Raw genomic sequence first — 22,074 nt, 5'->3', positions numbered from 1 at the left:
AGATGGCAGATTCTGTCTTTAGGCTAAAAAGAGGGTGCAATGCTGGCATAACAGGGGTTTTGTATTCTTAGGCCCGTCTTAGGCTGTTGAGAAGCTGATTTCAGCAGTGGATTCAGGTTTAGCTGGATCAGATGTTGCAGATCCTCGCTCTGGCCAGGGCAGATCCCTTTGGAGGACTCTGCTAAGATGCTTCTCTGTCACTGCTGTGCTTAGGCCATGGCAGTGAGCCAGGTTTGCTTAGGCTTTACGGGGAAGCTCAGGCCAATTAATGCTTCTTCCTCTGTTTTTTTGTTGTTGGAAGAGCCTAATGACCTTTTCTTCCTGCTTGGGTGATCCTGGGAGCCTGGTTTAGTTTTCTGAGCACTAAAGCTGTGGCAGGGACAGGGACAGCAATGGCAGCCCAGCCTTGCACTCCTCTGCTCTTTGTGGGCATGGCTCTTAGATGGCAAAAGAAGAAAAATTGGGACATTTGTAGATATCAGATGGTAGAGATTGAAGCAGAGGGGGGAACTGCGGTGCTGGCTGGCTGGTAGTTTTCCTTTCAGATGTTGAGAAAGTTGGGATGCTGGTCAAGGAAGTGAGCTGATTGGAGCTGCAATAATTTATCAGTCAGAGCAAGTGGTAATTTGTTCAGGAAAATAAGTGTGGAAGATAAAATAGAGTTCAAGGCAACTGTGAGCTTCCGTGGTTTAAATCACACAGCGAATGGTTGGGTTTGGATGGGAGCTCTGGGGCTCACCCAGTCCAAGCCCTGTGCCGGTATTAGCTCCAGATCTTCCCCCAGCACAGCCAGGTGTGTCCAACACCTTCCCCTAAGGGCAGGGAAGGGTTAACCAAGCAACCAACTCCAAAGTGCTGTAATTTAAACTCAGGAATACACTGATTTTTATACTTAGGGAAATTGAAGCACACTGGGATCAAGTGACCTACTAACATCTCCCAGTCAAGAAACAGCAGGGCAAGTCCTTGAGTGTGAGTGCTTCGAGGTCCCTCTTCTCCACTCCTTTTATTAGGTCGTGTTGCTTCCCAGGATAACAACATGTTTGTGCAGTTTGGGAGCGCAAGCTGTTTCCTTGCAGAAATATTGCTGTACTCTGTTCCCAAACTGGAGAGACACCGAATCTGAAAACAGATTTAATTCTTGTTTTTAAAACGTAGCAAATGAGGTTTAAAAATATGAGAGGCTGCCAGTCTGCTGTTCTAGTTTAAGTATCTGGGTTGTGATTAGGAAAATATTAAAAATCTGCTGCTGCTTTCCAGTGCCGTTCCTCTGATTGGACAACCTCACTGGAAAGGAGGTCTTGCTCCCCAAGATCCAGAAAGAGGAATTAAAATTATGTTCCTGTGTTTCCTGTCATTAATTATCTCATAAAGACCTTGAAATGTGCTTATGAGGTGTATCACCAGCACATATGGAATTAAATTTTTCTCCAAAGAAACTAGGTAGGCTCTTTTGCCTCCCAATATAAATTTGTCAGTTGAAGTTTTACTGGGGAAACAATTTTTTCAAGTCACAATTTGAGCTCAACAGCTAAAGTCTCATTCCTTCTACATCCCGTAAGCGTTGTCGTATTTTTTAAACTTAGTCCCAAAGAGCATCTTTCTATTTTCCATTCCATTTTTCTGCTCCATTTCCACTCCTTGCCCCCAAGTTAAGGTGTTAAATTGTTTTTCTGTCAGAGCTAAATAACATGCTGCTGGATGCTTTAATAGGCATGAAGATGTGCTGACAAACCCTCATTTCAGATGGTGTCTTGCTTTGCTATTAAATTTGATGATGAAATATCTCGAAAAAGCACCAGCCAATGTTGCGGCCATTTTCAGCTGCACGTGCTGGAAGCCAAGTTGGAAAATGTTACTATTTTCACAGTTCTGTTCAAAAATTAATGATAATAACCCCCCAACCCGTTAAATTGTGAGCTCAGAGTGTTTCTGTCAGTGCTCTTTACTGGCTGGCCCATTTCTGAGGGTGGAATTGCTGTTTTTAACTTTGGTTGTAGGGCTCCTGCTGTGGGTAGCAGGTATTCCCTGGGATTGTGGCCTTGTAACTGTGAGGGTAGTGAGCAGTGTCAGCCTGGAACCAGAGAACTCCTGGCCCTCTCTCAGCAGTGCTGGGGCTCAGGTTTGGGGCATTTCTGAAGAGTTTGCACTTGGGAGCTTTAAGTGAGGATGAACACAACGTTGCCTCTTCATTCAGAGCTCCTTGATGCCCACCCAGGGCAGGCTCCAGAGGTGGTGCATGAGTGCGTGGCTTGGGAGCTCAGCTCCAGAATGTGCATCCTCTGGGACTGAGCTCAGCATTAATGCCAGGCCTTGGCTGCGGGATGGCAGCGCTGTGGTGGAGGTAGAACCAGCACAACCCTGTGACCAGGCTCCAAACAGACCTCCAAAAAGCTTCCTGGCTTGTCCATCTCCCCACCTGCTCTGGTGCTTCAGAGGCCTTGAGTGAGCACTGGGAATATTCATGTGCAAAGTTGGTTGGATTTGGTATATAATGAAATGTTCAAACGAAAGTTTTTTTTCCCTTTGGAACTTTTTTTTTTTGTTATTTTGCTCCCCCTCTTATTCCCTTGCCTATTCTGTTAATTAAAAATAAGAATTAGAGTTTTTTTCTGATATGGACCTTATGGTTCTGTGCCTGGCCTGAAGTTTCTGTAGTATGACAGAAAGTCTTTGAGCGCAGCACTCCTCAAACTAGCAAGAGCCAAATGTGTGGAACGAGTTTTTTATGCTGTGTTGAATTTCTTTAAGCTATTCCTCTCTTCTTTCAGGAAAGACAGTGCAAGAAAAAAGTCTTCTTTAATGTATTTTGGTACTGTGTCAATCAACCTTCTATTGCTTTTCAAATTATCTTTAAAATTTCTTCCAAAAAAATGAACGTCAGTAGCCAGATAATTGCAGATGTCTCAATATGTTCCTGCTTTTCTGACAGAGCAGTAGAGGTCACCAGCATTTATGGGTCTGGGACCTCAGCACAAGAGATTTAACCCAAGAACTGCTTTGCTCAGTGCTGGGATTCAGCTTGAGCTGCACTGCAAACTCCTTACAGCTGCAGTTCGTACTGAAAACTTGTTCTGAAAAGGGGACACGTCTCCCTGTTTAATATAACCCAAAGTCACTGCATCTGGTGTCCTGGCATGCATGTAATTGCCTGTAGCTTCCTAATGATAAAGGCAGTCTCACATGAGGAAATTCTGCATTGATCCTAGTCCTGATTTACATTTTACTTCATTAAGAAAAGAATTGATCAGCATAGATAAAACTCCTGATCAATGATCCTGGCACTTTTTTTTTTTTTTTTTTTTTTAAATAGCTTCCATTTTGGTGCAGTGCAGACTTTTGGTTTAACTGGCTGAATTGATATTCTGAGCAGCGAGTAAGGCAGGATGACAGAGCATCAGCACAGCTACTCCTATTATTGTTTAGGGAGGTGTGCTCTGCCCACTCTGGCCAAGGCACAGGCACGTCAGGAGCCCCTGCTGTCCTAGGATGCTTCAGAACACATCCCAACTTTTTTGTGTACTGTTTTACGCACTCTTCACAAAAAAAAAGAAGGTATTTTCTTGGGTTCAGTCACTCTCAGGATTGAATGGTTTGAGGTAGGGAATTTGAAGTTGCAGTTTGGACGTGGTACATGTACTGATCAGAGTTTCCTTTGAAAAAATAAACTATTACACAGAAAATGTTCTGCTTTTCAAAGGACCGATGTCTCTGTCTTATTTTCGGTACTTGGGTTTGTTTTGCACTGCCATAACATGGTATTCCATTGAAAAAGCCGTTTACATTTCTGAATCCTGTATGTGCTAATAATTCAAAATAGCAGATACACAGTAACTCAGAATGAATGGTGAGAAGCTGTAGATAAAATGCAGTGATTCCCCAAAGTGCAGGGCTGTAAGGAAGGAGGAAGAGAAGGGCAGAGAGCTGCTCTGGGATGTGTGTGTGGTTTTACAGCACATGCTGATGTGCCCAGCTCAGATTAAACGGGGGTATTTCGCCTGTTCCTCCTGTATGGTTTTGGATTTCTGGCAGGCATGGCAGGGACACAAACACAACACAAACCCCACAGCGCTGCAAGGCTGCTTTTTCCGCTATATTCCTTAGAATCCCCATTGTTCTTACATAAACAGAAAGAGCAGGGGAGGGCAAGCGAGCCGGATCTTTGCAGAGGGTGATTACGAAGTAATTTGCAGCACGGACACGCCGCCGTGCCGGGCTGTCATTAGCGGGCACAGCCCGAGCATCGCCGGGCACTGCGGGCTCCAGCCCCGCCGCATCCTGCGCCTGCTCGGGGGTGCCGGGGATGCGCCGCTCCCCGCGCTCCCCGCGCCCCCTTTCCTCCACAACCTTTCATCCTCCCCTTTCCTCCTCCAGCGACAGTGATAGGACTTGACAGCCCTTGTCCTTGAAGGTTTCTCCCGTTTCTGAGTAAGTGGCATATTCCTGGTCGCTTGCCATCTTCCGTTTTTGTCATTATCCCAGGGGAAGCATTAAAAAATCGCAAACAACAAACATGGTGGTTCAGTCCTTTTTTTTTTTTTTTTTTTTCCTCCTCTTTTTTGTTCCTTCCCCGTTCCCGCGGCGGCTGCGGCGGTGTCCCCGCCGTGGCGCGGCGGTGCCGGGGCGGGCGGTGGCGGTGGCCCCGCGGTGGCGGTGCGGGGATGCTGCGGGCGCAGCGCGCTGCCTCCCCGGCGGCGCCGCGGTGGTACGGTCTGCAGAGGGGCTCCGCGGCCGCTGCGCGCCTGCCCGCGCCCATGCCGAGCCCTGAGCCCTCCGCCCGCTAGCCGGGAGCAGGCTGCGCTGGGGAGGATGTCTTAGCCAAGTAAGTAGCGACATCCACAGCATGAGAGCAATAATGATGGTGGTGGTGGTGGTGATGATGATGATGATAATAATAATAAAAGAGAAAAAAAAAATCTTTCCTCTTTCCGTTCTGAGCTCGTTTATTTGGCATTTTGCTGCCGGGGAAGGCGCGAGCTGATGGGAAGATGGTGTGGGGACTGGGGCTGAGTGATGCATTAGGTTTTGGTTCCTGCCCTGGGAATCTCTGCAAAGGTAATGCTGCGACTCGTGTAGATTATTCTGTAAGGTCAAAGAGAAACTGCTTAGCTAAAAGGCTCTCTTGCATCAGAAAGCGTTCGCTGGGCTTCGGTAGGTTGAGAATTCAGCATGATCTTGTTGTTTTTGAAACGTATGGGCTTGATTTTGATTAAATCAGTTCTTTAGCGATGAGGAAAACACGTGGATGGGATTTTGCTTTTATCATTGCTGGTAAGAATCGGATGTGCCTTTTTTTTTCTTTCAGAAGCTCACATTTCACTAAAATGTGAGCAGCACACTTTGACTGTTGTATTTTTCTAACTTTAATGTTCTCTTATGATAGGCAAAGCTATCTCTTGTTAGGAAAATCTGTAATCCTCAGCTGGATTCCTTTATAGAGCTGTTTATAGTTTTTCAGTGCGTTTGTTTGAAAGTAAAGGGCACACAGGTTAAAAACCCCAAACATTGCCTTTGTATGGAGACGGATTAGAAAATAATGTGGAAGAAACCAGGAATTTTCTGTAATTCCTTTTAAGCATGCATGATGTTTCCTGTGGCAAGGTGGGGAAAGGCTTTCCTGAGGTGTATGGTACAATAATTAAGAATTCTGACAGATAGACTTTCATTTTCACTTAATTATTTATTTTTTTTAAAATTCTATCAAAAGAAGAATCAGCTCCCAATCCACCGAATGCTGCATGGAAAAGCTTTTGGCTGTTCATGAGGCATCCAACGCTTTAAGAGAAAACATAAGATTACAGGAGTCATTTCCGATTATGTAAAGGGAGATTCTGTGCGTTTGATCCCTGCCTGCGGCGCTGGCAGCTCCTGTGCCCCGCGCTCCGGGCAGCCCCGAGCTCTGCCCCAGCCTCCCATTTCCTGACTTTAAGTTGTCCTATCCGAGCCGGGGCACTTCCCTGAGCATCGCACGGCGTTCCCAGGGCTGCCGAGACCATGGCTGTGGGCAGTCCTGGAGCACAGAGGCAGCCAGGAGCAGATGCTTAGCCCGGTGCTCCCCATTCCTTCTGCAAGGTGAGTACTGAAGTGGCTAAAAGGGAATGGCTCTGCTTTCAGGGGAAACCGGTTCATTTTGCACCCCAAGAGCTGCGTGCTCCTTAGGGCTTCTGCTCTTTTGACCTCCTGATTGCTTTCTTTTATGGGGCTGGGAAAGGATTGCAGGGATATTACACATGTTGGGGTGTCTGGAGGGGAGCTGGCACGCTTAATATGGCAAAATTGCGCTTTTATTGCTGGGATTTGAGGTCGATATTAGATATTTGTGGGATGAAATTGATAATGAGGGTTTTTTGTTAGTCTTTGCTTAGAAAAGGGATTACAGATCGACTTCATAGTCCATGTTTTTTTTTTTTTTTTTTTTTTTTTTACCACTGAGATGCATTCCTGATTAGCATTTAATTTGTGAGAGGTCATCCATATGCATGACTGGCTCTTGTACCTTGCTCTGGAAGAACTGTTTGACTCAGATATCCAGCAGTATCTGATCACAGACAGCTTTTACTTTGTTCGTGGTGCTCTCATTTTAATTTAATCCACATTGCTACCTGTGAAGAAGTGGTTCATATTTTCCCTGTAGTGCTGGTAAAATGAGGAAGTTTGTGAATAAGGCAATAAAATAAGGCTTGTAGATAAGTTGTGTAGAGCAATGCAGCATGAAGGTTTTTCCTTCTGTTTTTTTTTCCTCTGTGTGCCCCCTTTTTCATCCTTTTTGTGCATCTGTCTTCATTTCTGTGGAGAATTGATTTTGGCCCTCATCAATGCTAAATATACATTCATTTTCACTGAAAAGGTCAATTTTCTTCTCTGCTGCAAATCAAAGCTGCATGATATTCCTCATGCTTCCTGCATGTATAAAAAGGTTGCATGCATGTAAATTGAAACAGCTTGGAAGAGTTTCACTCTTCCCAGTAGGATTCCAGGTTGCAGAAGACATGCTAATGATGAACTAGGTATCATACTGTTCTTCTTAGAGCTGCCATGAAGTCACTTTTGTGAGTGCTTTTTTCCTTTTAAATTTCATACCATGTATCCAGGAAACAGCTTTGGAAGATTTTCTTTCCCCCTTTCGTCTTCCCCCAGCTTTTAAAATATACAGCATATCTTTGCCAGTGCTGTTGGATTAGGGATGCAACATTTTTTTGAATCCTACTAAATATATATTTATATATCTTCCTGTCTGAATACTGCAACTGCGAGCACATATCCTGCTGATATACGAAAATGTTAAAAGTGGTTTTGCTTTTTTTTTTTCTTTTTCATTTTTGTCCCGCAGTTCACATTGTCAAATGCCAGTTGTGTACGTAGTAATTCCTTGTTACATTTTGGAATAAATGTGGAAGTCGTGACCTTGTAACTCCCTCTCCCACTTCACTGAGAGCCCATTGCACTGCAGTAGGACTCCAGCAGTGGGGGTTCTCCAAATGGAACCCACCTCCTTTAAGAAATGGAAATACTTTTACAGCTTGCACCTAAAATCATGTTCTGAAGGGAAGAAAGTGGTTTATTTGATTAACCTGACTGTGAAACCTTGTAGAGAATAAGCTGCCTATCACTAGGTTTTTCATTCTGTTTTCAAGGGGACACAAAGAAGGATGTTACAGTTCCCTGGAATTTAGCAGGTATTGCTCTGCCTTTTTGGCTGATTAATTACATTCAGATTATACATTATCTGATCAAATGACACCCCCCCCCCATGATTAAAATCACACATTTCTGATTAATTTTAACACACCAGTTGAAAAAGGGGTTAAAAAAAAAGAAGGGCAAGGATTAGAGAGGTGTTTTTGTTTAATTCATATATTAAAATATGACGCTCAAACTCAGCCAAGCCCCTCTGCTGCTTGCACTGGGATCCTTCCCGTGCCGAGGCAGGCAGGGAGCGATGACTCCGCACTGAATGGAGCCTCCCTGCCGGTGCCAGTGGAGCACCAGAGAGAGCTCCCCGTGCCGGGATAGCTCCGGAGCCTCTGCAGCACCTGCAGTCCGGGCGCTCCGCTGGCCTGGGCAGCCTGAGCCCCGCTGCCCTGGAGCGTGCCCAGCAGGGATGCCCCACAGGATCCATCCTTCCCTAGCTCCCGTGCCGTGCTCCAAGGTAATATATCCTTAGTGGAGCAGTTGCGTAAGAGAACAGTCTTTCTCTCTAGGTAGGTTATGCTCTGCATGCTGGATGGTTTTTTATATGCCAATAGGGATAAATAAAGGGCGTTATGGAGGTTCTAGAAATATATAGGCTTTAATTTCATCCATAAAACAGTGAAGAGGGTCAATAGCATTTTATTGTAATCTTTTTTTTCAAAGTTTGGTGCCCTTTTGTAGGAGATGTAAGCATAGGATACAATTTTAAGAGCTGTAGGGTTTTTGTTTCAAGTTTTGCTGATTTTGACTCATGTTTAGGCCCAAAAGCATGGTTTTACTGTAATTTTTTTGATATATAATCTTGCTTTTTGCATTAAAACTGGAGATTTGCAGTTGAAGAAAAAGAACCAATGGATAAAGGAAGGGTTGGGAATGAAGCATATTTTAATAAATTTAAGAGGCTGTCAGCTCTGTAAAAGGCAGGACGTGTTCCCTCTGAACACTGCAGATGAGTGAAACATGGAGCCTCGGAAGGGATGTGGAATTCCTGCTTAGGTACCAGAGTTGGCAGAGTTGGGAAATGGTAACCAAGTTACAAAATACTTCCCTTCTACCACAGCATGTATGAACAAGTTCATCCTGCTGGTAATATGTTTTTCCCTGTTTTTAAAATATTCATGGCACAGTTAAAGCATCTGAGGATTGTGCAGCAGGCTCTCAGAGAATCCTAGAGGCTTTTAATGGGAAAAGCTAGAAGAGGACCAGCAGTAAAACTGGGATTTCTATGGAAGAGTTTGTGCATTTTTTACCTTTTGTCTCCTTTGCATGCACGGTGAAGGTGAAATGGGTGGAGAAAGCAGCTGGTTTCAGAGGCACAGAATAGTTGGGGCTGGCAGGGACATCTGGAGATGGTCCAGCCCAACCCCTCCTGGCCCAGGTGGAGTCACCTAGAGCAGGGCAATGTCCAGTCAGGTTTTGAGTATCCCCAAGGACGGAGACTTCACAACCTCTCTGGGGCACTTGTGCCAGTGTTTGACCGCCCTCATGGTTTTTGACCTTTAAATGGAATTTTCTACCTTTGCTCTCCTTGCCTCTTCGCCTTTCACTGGATACCATTGAGAAGAGTCTGGCTCCATCTTCCTCACTTCCTCCCATCAGGTGTTTATTGATAAGATCCCCCAAGCCTTCTGCTCTCCCGGCTGAGCAGTCCCAGTTTTCAGAACCTCCTACCTGGCGTCAGGTGCTCCAGTCCTTTCCTCACCTCTGCATGACTTTGGAGGACACTCTCCAGGAAGTCCAGGTCTCCCTTGTTGTGGGACCCCAGCCCAGGCTGGAGCACCGGGATGTCCCAGCAGTGCTGGTGGGAAGGGAAGCTCCCCTCCCCTCCGTCGTGCTGCTGGTGCCGCTGCCGGGACCAGCCCAGGAGCCCTTTGCTGTGAGGACACACTGCTGGCTGCTGCTCAACTTTGGGTCCAACAGGAACCCCAAGGCCTTTTCTGCAGAGCTGCTTCCCAGCCAGCTGGCCCCCAGCCTGTCCTGCCTCAGGGGCAGAAGTTTGCTGTTCCCTTTGTCGGCCATCCCGGGATTCCTCTTGGCGCGTTGCTCCCTCTGAGAGGCGGCTCGTCCATCTGGTGACACAGCCACACCTCCCCATTTCCCCAGTTCATCTGTGCCCTTTCACAGAGTGCTCGGTTCCTTCATCCAGGCCATCAATAAAACACTTGGCTATTGCATCAAAAGAAATCCCTTGGAAGGAGAGGATTAGAGCTGGAACTGCAGTTTCAAGATTTAGCCCAGAATTGAAGTGCTGTTTTATTAAAAAATGCCAAAATTTGGTCAATATCCTGAATACGTTTATGGTTGAGAGTGTGGAATTTGCAATATTGAATGCCCAATACATTGCATCAGCATCTCAGGGTTTGAGGATGAAATGGGAAAATCAGTGATTCAGATTTACCAAGAGCTTATTTTATATATTAAAGAATGAAGACTCACAGCTGATGAAGTAATTTCAATTGATAATTTCATTCGCTGCATTTCAATTAAAGTGAGTTAAAAATAAAACCATATGAAATGAATTAAAAATAAAATGAGATTTAGTCCAATCTGATTTGGATCTTGCTGAAAAATCTGTCGCACAGAATGAGGAAACAGGATAGGGAAGATGCTTATCTGTGAAATGTTGGGCAAAGAGCTATTTCTGTAGTCATCGCCTGTCCAGTTCACTGACCTTCCCAGCTCCTGACCTCTGGAAATTGTTAGGCACTTGGAGAAAATGACACTCCTCGTATATATACTCCATCTGAGGAGTTTTTACTTAGGCAAGAGCTGTCTCAGTCTGGTAAGTTGTCTCCTGTGCTGTGGTTTGGATTGTGCTCCACAGTATAATTCCGTGTAGATTTTGGACCTCAGTTTAGGATGAGATGCAGCATTTTAAATGGGGTTCAGGGATTCCTCCTTCTGTATCCCCCAGCTAAAATCTCATACGACAATTCCCACCAGCTGTTGCAGGTGAGGCAGGGAATGACAGCCAACACTGGGATTGGATAATGGAGTTTATTCAAGGTCCAACAAGTTTTGGGCTTTTACACTGCTTGATCTCACACACAGGCTGTCCTACGCGTCCCCCCGGCTTTTGTCTCCATTCATCTCAAAACTCCAGGATCTCCCCTTGGTGTTCCAAACTCCCCTTGGTTTTCTGTCCAATCTCCACCTTTTTTATCCTAGATACCCTTGTTTTCTCAGAGACCACTTCTTTGTTCAGCCTCCTCTTCCTTCTGGAGCTCAAGGGGCTTCAGCTTTCCAAATCTCAGTAGCCTGGGCAGAACCCCTGCCATGATCAGTCCCTTTGGCAGTTCTGTCTCATCCCTCTGCACTAATTCCATGCTCCACTGTTTTCAGTCCAGGTATTCTCAAAACCTGCAGCCAGCCCAGTGAGGCTGGAACCAGCAAGGAGCAGGCTCACGCAGGAGAGTGGAACAGTCTGGGACATCTTTACAGCCTCACGCACGTTCTGGGATCTGCTGCGTTCTGCACTGAAGCCATTTGTCACCTGTGACTGAATGGGGGGATCTCCATCCCCGTTCTCTTGGCTGCCTCAGCTTTCCAAGCACAGCTCCTGCCATCCACACTCTTTGTTCAGCAGCTCTCTGTGCCTCAGTGGGCCTGGAGGGAAGAGTGACACTTCTCAGAGGTGTGGTGGCTCTTTGGCACGTGCACTATGTCTCGCTTGTCTTGGGGCTGGATGAATTCATTGCAATGGTCGTGCTCAGCATCTCCCTAACCTTGACACCCCCCCTGGTGCTGATGAAGCACAATAAAATGCTCTGCCACCGATCTGACTTGTCTTTCACAGAGGTACACCTTGTGTCACACAGGTAATTAGAAGAGAACAGCGTTCCCAATAAACCGTTCCAGTCTCCTTGGGAAGTGTGCAGTCCCAGATGTCAGGAGGCAGCATTGATCTATGTCCTCTGTAAGTCAGTTTGGGAAGAAGCTGCTGTCCTGGCTGAGGACAGCTGTTTAATTTGCACTGCAGGCTTCCCATGTCCCTTTGCTTGCATTGTAATGAACATTTCACACGTTGTTCTAAAAATACCTCCAAATGATGTTTGATATTAAGGGACTAGCGAAATGCAATTACAATGAAAGGATGATTTTGTGGTGTTTTTCACAATGACACGAGATTGTCATCCTCCCTCCCCCAGTGCTTGAAGCAATACCTATTTATGAGTAGTTGAGCTAACCTGGGAAATTCCAAGAAGAATTGCAGACGGCTTCTGAGATGCAATGCAAATTGTTGCAGTACCCATGGAGGACATTTGCATTATGGTAGGACTGGTTGTCTCTGTAATGCTGTCGTGGTGATTGTTATGCAGAGAACTGCAGGATAAAATGGTAGTGCTAAATCAGCAGTGCTGAATAAGATGGCTGAAAATGCCAGGAAAACAAACTGTTGGAGCAGGAGGATTACAGGAGGAATGATGTGCCTGATTCCCATGAGAGACACCTCTCAGCTTTCTTGGGGGCAAGCTCTTAGTTCTGCAGGTTATTTTCGTGGCTCTTACTGAGCGTTTGGTGCCTCTCTCATCCCCACACTGCATCAGGCAGGGCAGAGCTCCTGTCATGGAGGGGGAAGGCTGAGGGGGCTGCCCTGTGTGTCTTGGGCTGACCTGACAGGACGTGAAAGGACTGCCCTGGTATTTCCATTGCAGCATCAAGAACTCCCCTGCAGGGCATAGGGGTTTTGAGGTGATGTTTTATAATGAGTATTTGTTATCCCCAGGGCACGCTGTTGGTGTGTTTGCACCACTGTTGGCAGAATCTTTGGTTTATTTGATTTAAAATATCTTGTTTTCATTCATCCAAAATAGTACTGGATATCTCTGTCTGTCCTGTGTGGTGCCTAAATGTTAGAGAGAGGTACAGAATGTGGAGGGGTTGGATTTATTTACATGCTTGGGTTGGAACAGGAATACAAAAATGGGGAGGATGTATTTTTCTAGGAATATGTGCCATGACAAGAGGTGACATGGATAGGGACCACTGGAGCCTGTCTCAAATGAAGTGTTTTGGATATGCAGGTGGGATCTGGCTTGTCCCCAAGCTGGGGGAAGCCTGGGTAGGCCAGCTGCTGCCTGTGACTGGCAACAGACTTGACCTTGGAGAAGGGAGAATGTGTTGAGAGAGACAAACTGTGCTCAGACTTAAAAAAAAAGGGGCCTCTCTGCTGCAAAGCTTGAATTGCTGCCTATTGCTTTGGTTATCTTATAAATCTTAATGTAGCTGTTCAATTGAAGCAACTACAGCTGGGATGCCATTCCCTACCTTGGGATGGATCCTCCCCTCCAGCAGTGTTTACAAAATAATGAAAAAAAGAAGTAGCAGTCTGAGGAAGGGACATATAAAATCTGCAATGCAGAAATAGGATTATATATTTATCTGAGTTCTCATGTAGACAGATGATTAATACAGTACCAGCTACAGGGTTTATAGCTTGGTATATCATTAAGGTTCCCTGTAACTCTAATGTGAAAAGATAATAAATTAAGTGTCCTCTTCCCTGCCCTTGTCCTCCTTTTTCTAGTTTAGAAATACACTTGGAAGTTTTAATCTGAAAACATGATTCTGGTACCAGAACTGAGGATGGAAAGGAATGAGAGGGAAAATGGAAGACATCTGAAGTGTTTTTTTCTTGAACCTTTTTAAGAATTAAAATTGAGTGCACAAGGTCTTAACATACAAGCCTCATTTACATATCTGCTTTTGGAGTAGGAGGGTATCTTGAAAAAAATATTGCTAGGAAAGTAGTTTTGGGGATTGTTTTTTCCACTTGTTAGAGAAAACGAAAATAAAATTTCTTGATCGGGTCCAGCTTCCTTCTAAGGAAATCTTGTTCCCCTCCTTTATCTTACCTGGAGCAGATAAAAGCTGCAGATACAGGACCTGTTAAATTTTTTTGGGTCAATAATGTAAGCAGCAGTACTTTCGGAGCTTTAATTTCCAAACCCTGAGAGAAGAATAGTTGCAATATTTAAAGTAAACCTGAATTACAATTCTGTGAAAGAGCAAATGTTAAAGTAACTAGAAACATCTAAACATATTCCTTGTAAAGAAGACCCTTTATCTCAGGAGACAGTCCCAGTGAGCTCAGTGCTGTTGTGGGCGCTGGGAATCAAAGAGGATTAGGGTCTGGGATCCTCTGGAAAGCCTCTGTGCTGGATTTATCCCATAAGTGAACTAACCCCGCTGCCTTTAGGCAGAGCATGACCCGGGGTTGTGGTAGTGGCAGCAAATCAAAGTATGATGGCAGTGCTGGAAGTGCTCACACTGACCCTGCAAACTGCAGAAGATTCCTGAAGGAGGGCAGCTGTCACTGGGAAGCTTGGGAAGAGTTCTGCCCATTGCTGGATGAGGGAAGGGATAAATCCTTGCACATGGACAAGCAAATCCGTGTGTGTGTGTGTGTGCATACACACATGTACATGGATGCATCTAAAAGCAGCCATCAGAGAGCAGTTGCTCTCAGATCCTTCTTGCTCTTTGGTTTACTGTGTAGTTTAATTCCATTCAAAGTTAATCTTGCAGTGGTTCACTTGAAAACAATACCAATTTTGTGCTGCCTCCCACACACCAGATCCACTCCCTTCCTCAGTAATTCTTGTTTGACCTCACAGCTGGTTCTCCAGAAACTTTCCCCCCAGCTGCCAGATATTTCTATTCAGGAGTTACCCTCAGGAGCAGCAGCACATTTCCATGTTGGTCTGACTTTTGTGTTTGCTCTGTAGTGAACACAGAGCCTCAAGGCTCCAGGCCTTACTTAATTCAAAATTCTGTATGGATTTGACTTTCTCTCCCATGACTCTGCTTTTTTTACAGCACCCAAGTTCCACCACAGCAGTAAGAAAACAAACACAGGAACGCTTGTGATTACTTGAGATAAAAAATTCTTCTTGGGAGCTGTGGAATTCATTCCTGCAAAAGATTGAACAGACCAGGGAATGAACCACATGCCCTGTTAAGTCACAGAGCACCAAACATCTGTGGTGATGGCCACAAGGGCTCCATGAAGCTGCTTTTAGTTCAGCTCAGGAAGGAAGAGGCAATAGATTCTACTCCTTTGCACCTCTTTGTGAGGAGAGCAAAGCAAATACAAGTGTAGAAATAGGGAATCCCCTCAAACCTGTTATGACATGACTCGAAGATCAATCAGCTTCCATGGGAAAGGCAGGAGGTGGGATATTCCATGTGTGTCCATAAGAAATAGCCTTGTAAGGAAAAAATATGTAGAGCAGCAGCAGTGGTTTGGAGATTTTTTAATCGGCATGAGGGACGGAAAAAATCTCGTAATTAAGGTATTTCCGAGGATCTCTGTTATCAGTGGCAAATTCTTCTGTCTGCAAACTGAGGTCTGGCAAGCCCCAGGGGTGTTTCTGTGGGAGTTTCTGAGTGCAGCTGTAGGAGTCAGAGATGGAGGAAGGGTTTTATGGCCCAGCTCTCTGGTCCCACCGTGCAGACACCTCAGCACCGTGAGGCTCTCACCCGAGGCGGGGAGTAAACACATCAACAGCTGGTGACAGGCAAATAAACCCACTCCAAACCTGGATGTCTGATGGAACAATGTTTCTGGTGCCTTCTCAGAGTAGCAGAGCTGCTGTCAATCCATCCTTCATCCCCCCATGCAATCCCCATGTCCCCAGAGCCTCGGGCAGTGCTTTTCCTCCCTGGAGCCTCCCCATCAAAGCCCAGCAAGGTTGATTTTTAGCATTCCTCTCTCTTCAATGTATACCCAGAGGAGGGAGGTAATTTGCTGTGTGTCTTTGCAGGACTTTTTGAGATAAGTTTTGAGATTTAAAGTCGTGCTAGTTCAGCCTGTGCTCAGGTTTCTCCATAGCCAGTGTCTCCCTAGAAATCTTTTGTCTGGGATTTCTTGCCTGACTGTGTGGAGCGGTCTCTCCCTGTTTTTCAGACTGATGGATGTATTGGTTGTTGCTTGTGGATCTTCTTCGGCATCATCTGCTTTCATTAGCATTTTTGAACAAAGGAATGAATCAGAATAAATCACAACTAATAGAAATATAGGAACAGATTATCATTTTGCAAAGCTGAACTCTCTCAGAGGAGATTACGTATTTAAATTGAACAAATACAACTTCATAAATAAACTAAATTAAACATCATCTAATTTTACTTTTGAAGCCAAGCAATTTTAATCCATACTCAGCTTCTCGTATAAATATTTCCCAACTCAGTTTTATTCTTTGAAGCATTCTTATTCATATTTAAAAACCAAAAAATGTGCCAAATTGAACCACAGTTGTGTATGCTGAATAAATGTAAAAGCTTGGGCATATTACGTAATAATCTGAGAGTTGGCAGGAGGGAGTGATTGCGCTTGTGAGTGTCCAAGTCGTGTAAAAATGCTTTTGCAGAACCTAATATTTGTCTCTAAAGCTCTCCGACTGATGGCGTGCCTGAAAAATCCTTTTCATAAATCCCTTATGTATCGTTCAAAAGGAAGCAATAGATGGTTAGAAATCTATAGATTTCCCCAGGGACAATTGATGCAGAAACTGTGGTGCTACAAGAGTTGCCCAGCTGGTCTGGATTGTGAGCAAATTCCTGCTCATAGATGGAAGAGCTGTTTTACTGCAGAACTAATTCTTTGAACGGGGAGCATTTGAACCCCCCAAATATGTCACTGTGCGATTGGAAATGCACTTTATCAATCATCTTATTAGACAAGAAGAGCTTTTTAACAAAATACGTGGTAATCAGGTTGAAGAATTCTTGTTAAATGTTTCAAATGATGTTCACAATGCTGAAATATAATTTCAGTCCACCCTGTGTTCAGTCTAAAACCACAATCAAAAGCCATTTTCCAGAAGAAGGCTTAAATGCAGTTCTTTCTGCATGTTTATTAAATCATTACGTGCAGTTTGCAGAACTGGCCTGTCCAATGACTTCAGGGGCTGAAAGTGGTTAATAATGCTTTTCCAAAATATTTCATTTCTAAGCAAATCAGATATAAAATTACCAAGAACTTGGTTTTTGTCTAATACCTTGAAGATGGAACAAAACAAGAGAAGTGAATCAAATCAATTTTTTTCCCTGGTTTTAATATTGAGCCATTTATTTATGTAGGTTTTATATAACGGTCAAAAAAAATCCTATAGGTGAGATTTATTTTCATAATAAAATCACTAAAATGGATAGTTTGGGTAAAAATTTACTTTTCCTAGCACTCTTAGATTTTTCTGGGAATAGTTGAACACAGCTTTTCCCAATGGTCAAAGTGAGCATTTGCTGTGTGTGGCAACAATCAAGCAGAGCTTGCTAAAGCTCCTCAGAGCTCTGGGAGCGTTGTAGTTTGCTGAGCACTGGGGGAAGGTGCCGGGCTAAGAAAGTGATGCCCTGAGGAGTTTTTGGTGGCAGGTGGCTCTGCTGTGGCCGTGCAGGCTGAGCACTGCGGTCCCCGATGGCACAGCCCCGATGGGACAGCCCCGATGGGACAGCCCTGATGGCACAGCCCCGATGTCATGGTCCCTGATGGAACAGTCCCGATGGCACAGCCCCAATGGCACAGTCCCTGATGGCACAGCCCCGATGGCACAGCCCCAATGGCACAATCTTGATGGCACAGCCCACTGCCATCATGGTGCCAGGATGTTCCTGCTGTGGCTGGGAGCTGCTGTGCCAAATGATGCCAGCAAGAGCAGGGCAAGCAAGGATGCTGTGACTCACCAGGCTGCCCATGGGCAAGGGCTGGCTGGCAGCAAACTGCTCCCAAGCTGTTCTCTGCAGGGGCTGCTGCAGGAGAAGGGATGCCATGGGCAGGGCAGGGCTTGTGGGCAGCTCCCAAGCCACTGGGACAGAATGGGAGGGCTGGAATGACTGGCTTTGTTCTTCAAAATGCAAAGCAGCCAGGAACAAGGTGAGGAAATGTGGGCTGCTGTTGTCTGTTCCATCTTCTGCAACAAATGACAGCTCTGGGCAGGTCTCCTGGCAGGGAATTTTGTCACGTAGCAGGTGAAAAAAATGCTCCTGTTGGTTCTAAATGCAGGCAGGTCCAGCTGAAATCCAGGTAAACTGTCACTTCCTTGATTAAACGTGCAGCCCTGGGTAAAGGAAGGTTCCTGAGCATGGTGTGGGCACTGCTGCGTTAGTGCTGCTCCACATTTTCAGGATGTCCTCGAGTAAGTTTGCAGGGATGGGGAGATGAGAGGAGGGATAACTTCATTAGGAGAATGCAGCAAGGAATGGTTCGAGAGCTGCATGAAGATGTTTTGCAAGTGAGATATTTTAACGGCCCTGCATCGTGGAGGTATCACTAATATCAGTACTTGTCCCCAGACTGACTGCTGGTGACGGGCATGTGCTCCTCGGCGTGGGGCCAGTGGGAGAGGTCAGCTGCAGTGGGATGTGTGTAAGGAACATGAAATGGATTTGTGTTTTCTGCAAATAACACTTAGTAGATTTGGATAATTCTTGCAAGGCAAAAATTTGGCATAATAAGTTTGGTGGTTTTGGTAGTACACCCACCTGTAGAGAAAGAAATGTGAGAGCATAATTTAATGTAAATTGTCAAAACAATATTTTGACTCTTCTCCTGTGGACTGTAATCATTCCCTTGCCACCAAACTCCTGGATGCATTCCAGTCTTTATCAATATACCTGTTATTTTGGATGTGATTAGATCCTATCCATCAACTGTCAGTTAATTGCAAGAACAGATTTTTGCATATTTAGGCCTTCTAAACACATTGCTTGCAAATGAAAAAGGCTGATAATTCCCCATATTTTTTAACAGACAAAATAGAATCTGACCTTTAGCGGTTTAGTCACCATTACACATAATCAATATCTTTATCATTTAAAAAATGCTACTTCTCAAACAGCTGTTTTTTATAGCATGACAAGGATTTGATATTTGAATAATCAAGCCAGGGAAAGTGTGGCGCTGCCTAGGATTCAGACTAACATCTTGGTCTAGAACATTAAATACTATCTTATGCACAAAATGTTAATTATTTTATTAAAATCTGTATGAATGATTCATTCCCTGGCACAAGGTAATGTACTTGCAACTCAAAATAACCTCATTTGAGCAAATGTTTCTAATCAAGGGGAAGTGGCCTGGTGTGATGCTGCAGAATTGTTTGCCAGAGTTGTGCAAAGAATATTTTTAACTGTGTTTTTGGGGCTTGGTGAGGTTCCTGCAGGAATTCTGACAAAGCCACTGGTGCCTTTACTGGGATCACATGGGTAAAACCCAGCAGAAGGAAATGTCAGGATTAGTGTCAGACAGGGATTGTGCCATGGCAGTGCTGGGAGCTGGGTGCCTGTAACTCCTGATGTTGTGGCTGAGTTGTCATCAGTAGATTGCTCTGGAGGGAATTCTTTAACATCAGGCCTTGGCACTGTGATTTCCTTGCTTGCTGTCCAGCAGGATGCAGATCTGCTGGAGGGCAGGGAGCCCTGCAGAGGGATGGGGAAGGGCTGGATCCATGGGCTGAGGACAGCGGTGTGAGGGCCAGCAAGGCCAAGTGTCGGGTCCTGCACTGGGGTCACACCAAACCCTGCAGCTCCAGGCTGGGGATGAGCAGCTGGAAAAGCTGGGAAAGGCCCTGGGGGTGCTGGGGACAGTGGCTGGACACGAGCCAGGGGTGCCCAGGGGGGCAAGACGCCAATGGCCCCTGGGCTGTGCCAGCCATGGTGAGGCCACAGGAGCAGGGCAGGGATTGTCCCCTGTGCTGGCACTGCTGAGGCACCACCCCAAATCCTGGGGCACTTCTGGGCTCCTCAGGACAAGAAGGACACTGAGGGGCTGGAGCGTGTCCAGGGCAGGGAACGGAGCTGGGAAGGGGCTGGAGAGTTCCTGAGGGAGCTGGAAAGGGGCTCAGGCTGGAGCAAAGGAGGCTCAGGGGGGACCTTGTGGCTCTGCACAAGTCCCTGACAGGAGGGGGCAGCCGGGAGGGTCGGGCTCTGCTCGCAGGGAACAGGGACAGGAGGAGAGGGAACGGCCTCAGGCTGGGCCAGGGGAGGTTTAGATTGGGGATTTGGAAAAAAAATCACTAAAAGAGTGGTCAGGCATTGGGACAGGCTGCCCAGGGAAATGGCAGAGTCACCATTCCTGGTCATTTTCAAAAAGCATCTGGATGTGGCACTTGGGGACAGGGTTAGGTGGTGATAACTGTTGGATTCTGTGATCTCCGAGGGCTTTTCCAACCTAAACAGTTCTAGCCTGTTCTGAAGAAAATGTTCCCAAAGCTGAGTAAAAGTGAATATCCTAAATATAAGCTGAGTCAGAATATTTTTCTTAAGAGATCCCATTAACCCCATGGCCTCCCCAAAACCTTCATTCATTCGGAGATATCTTATCTCAGATTTTGAGCAGTAAAAATGTTACAAAGGAATAGATATCATTGACAGCACTTGGCAGCATCCTACATAGTAATTAGGATCATGACCAGTAAATTAATCAGAGGTTAAAAAAACCCTCCCAAACCTGAATTGATTAGAATTGCTTATTTTTATATGAATTTTTAATTAGATCTATTTAAAGTATTTCATCTCTTCTTTTCATGTATCATTTACTAACTGTTTGTTATGCCATGTTTTTTCAATCATATCTGTTTTAGAGAGTTTTAACCTAGATTACTTTTATTTAACCTCAATTATCTTTGTAGTGGAGCTACACCACATGAGGCACTCCACATGTATGTGTTGGGTACATTTTGGCAAAAATAATTCAAACCGAAGTATTTGCAGGTTATCCATAAAAAAAATCCCTATTAAAGAAACTGGATGATGAAAAGAGAGGGAAGTAACTCTGTATTTTAGGTTTATCTCTAAACTAAAGAGAATAAGCACAGCTGGAATTCATTTCACGTGCTTCCTAAAAACCTCTGTTGTCATGTCTTTCACTGTTCATAGATTCAATTGCCTTTCATTGCAGCTTTTCCATGACAATGATTAAAGTTGGTGCAGGGACTTGGTTTTTAATGACTGGGGCTTGTTTGGATATTGCTACGAGCCCCACTGGTGGTTTGGAGAGGTTTGTGTGTGTGACATGTGCAGGCTGTAGATGAAATAAATACTGCCTGTAAACAGGTATCAGGAAATGGGAAGGGGCTGGGTCTTGTGGGGCCAAGAACCCAGCAAAGATGGGATCAAACACAGAGCCACCAGACTCAGGGAACTGAGAGAGGGAATGGAGATGAGATGTTTGCTGCCTGGGAAATAAACGGAGCCTCCATGCTGAGATGCCCTGGGAATCCTTAGGAGTTTCTGTTCTATTGAGCACTTTGTTTCAGGTGCTGAAGGACTCCTTAAATTCACTTTTCCCTTTAAAGCAGTTGATTGAAACTTTTTTTACTTTGGTAAAGTGGAACTGTGAGAAATAATTTGGATATGTCCTCATAGGTATCACTTCTCTGCATGTGAAGATCTTCCAAAGCTCCACACAGAGTTTGAAATCCATCCAAGCTTTTCCATGTGTTTGCTCTTGGCTTTTATCCTTTTCTGAATATTTGGATATATGTAATATATTTTTAGTAAAGACAAAAAAATTCCAATTACTTTTAAAACATACATGAGCTGGCTATCAGATACTTTTTAAAGTTACTTCTTTTCAACAGTATTTTCTGGACAAAAAAATATCACTACCACATGCATCTCAACTATGGAAGAAAACCTATGGAAAACCAGCCAGGCAAATAATAATGGCCTATTGGACCATTCTCCAGATGAGACATTTAATCTCATGCGAATTCAGACTGCAGCCTTTAAGAATATGGTTTATTACAGAGGTAGCAGATGAATATTTTTCTTTTCTTTGACCTTGATTTTATTTATGTTCTGCTTCAGTTAACTCAGGAGCTCAAGCAAAGTGGTCATACACATTCTTCCAGTGTCACATTTCATGTCATGTTTTACTTTTCTCTTTATTTTCCATTCAAAAACATCTCGTTCTCATGCTTATGAAGACTTAACTAGAAACTGAACTTTAAAAAATGGGACAATTGTCAAAATCCAAGTTAATCCAAGTTTTGTATACCCAGTAGATGACAGAGAAGAGGGAAAATCCAGAATGTATGTTGGAGACAAAATTGGGAATTCTGTAAAGCTAATTTTAATTTATTTTTTAAAGAAATATCTATTTACATAAGCAGATATTTTTGAAAATGAGCTGGAGGAAGCATGGACAAATATAGGCAATACCTTATATATTATATTACAAAAATATGTATATTATATATATATATATATATATATATATCTCAAAGCCAATATGGTTTGAGCACAGGTAATTTATAACAGAGTATTAAATAACTGTGCTTGGCCAACTTTGAGCACTGAGTTTTGCACTCAACATTCCCAGAACCATTTCTTGACCCTATGTGTATCTGTATTTATAAATATGTTTAAAAGGTTTCGATA

The 22,074-nt window shown here is 44.5% G+C and overlaps 1 protein-coding gene across 13 annotated transcripts in view; it reads left to right on the top strand.

Annotated features, from left to right (window-relative positions):
• The window catches only part of ATP2B2 (ATPase plasma membrane Ca2+ transporting 2), a 385,606-nt gene that overhangs the window by 160,239 nt on the left and 203,293 nt on the right, over positions 1–22,074 (top strand). The window contains exon 1 of one of the 13 annotated variants that reach the window (XM_039558675.1): positions 4,299–4,428. The exons of 8 other annotated variants lie outside the window; for them this stretch is intronic. The gene's annotated coding sequence lies outside the window, so the exon portion shown is untranslated. Of the gene's footprint in view, positions 1–4,298; positions 4,429–4,707; positions 4,823–4,964; positions 5,056–5,129; positions 5,152–5,820; positions 6,073–22,074 lie in introns of those variants that run through there. 4 more of the 13 variants (XM_020583703.2, XM_020583704.2, XM_020583706.2 and 1 more) reach the window with 4 other exon arrangements.

Source organism: Corvus cornix, chromosome 12 (genome assembly GCF_000738735.6).
Source record: "Corvus cornix cornix isolate S_Up_H32 chromosome 12, ASM73873v5, whole genome shotgun sequence".
NCBI lineage: Eukaryota > Metazoa > Chordata > Aves > Passeriformes > Corvidae > Corvus > Corvus cornix.
Note: the sequence above shows the minus strand (reverse complement) of the source record. Positions and strands in the feature narration are given on the sequence as shown.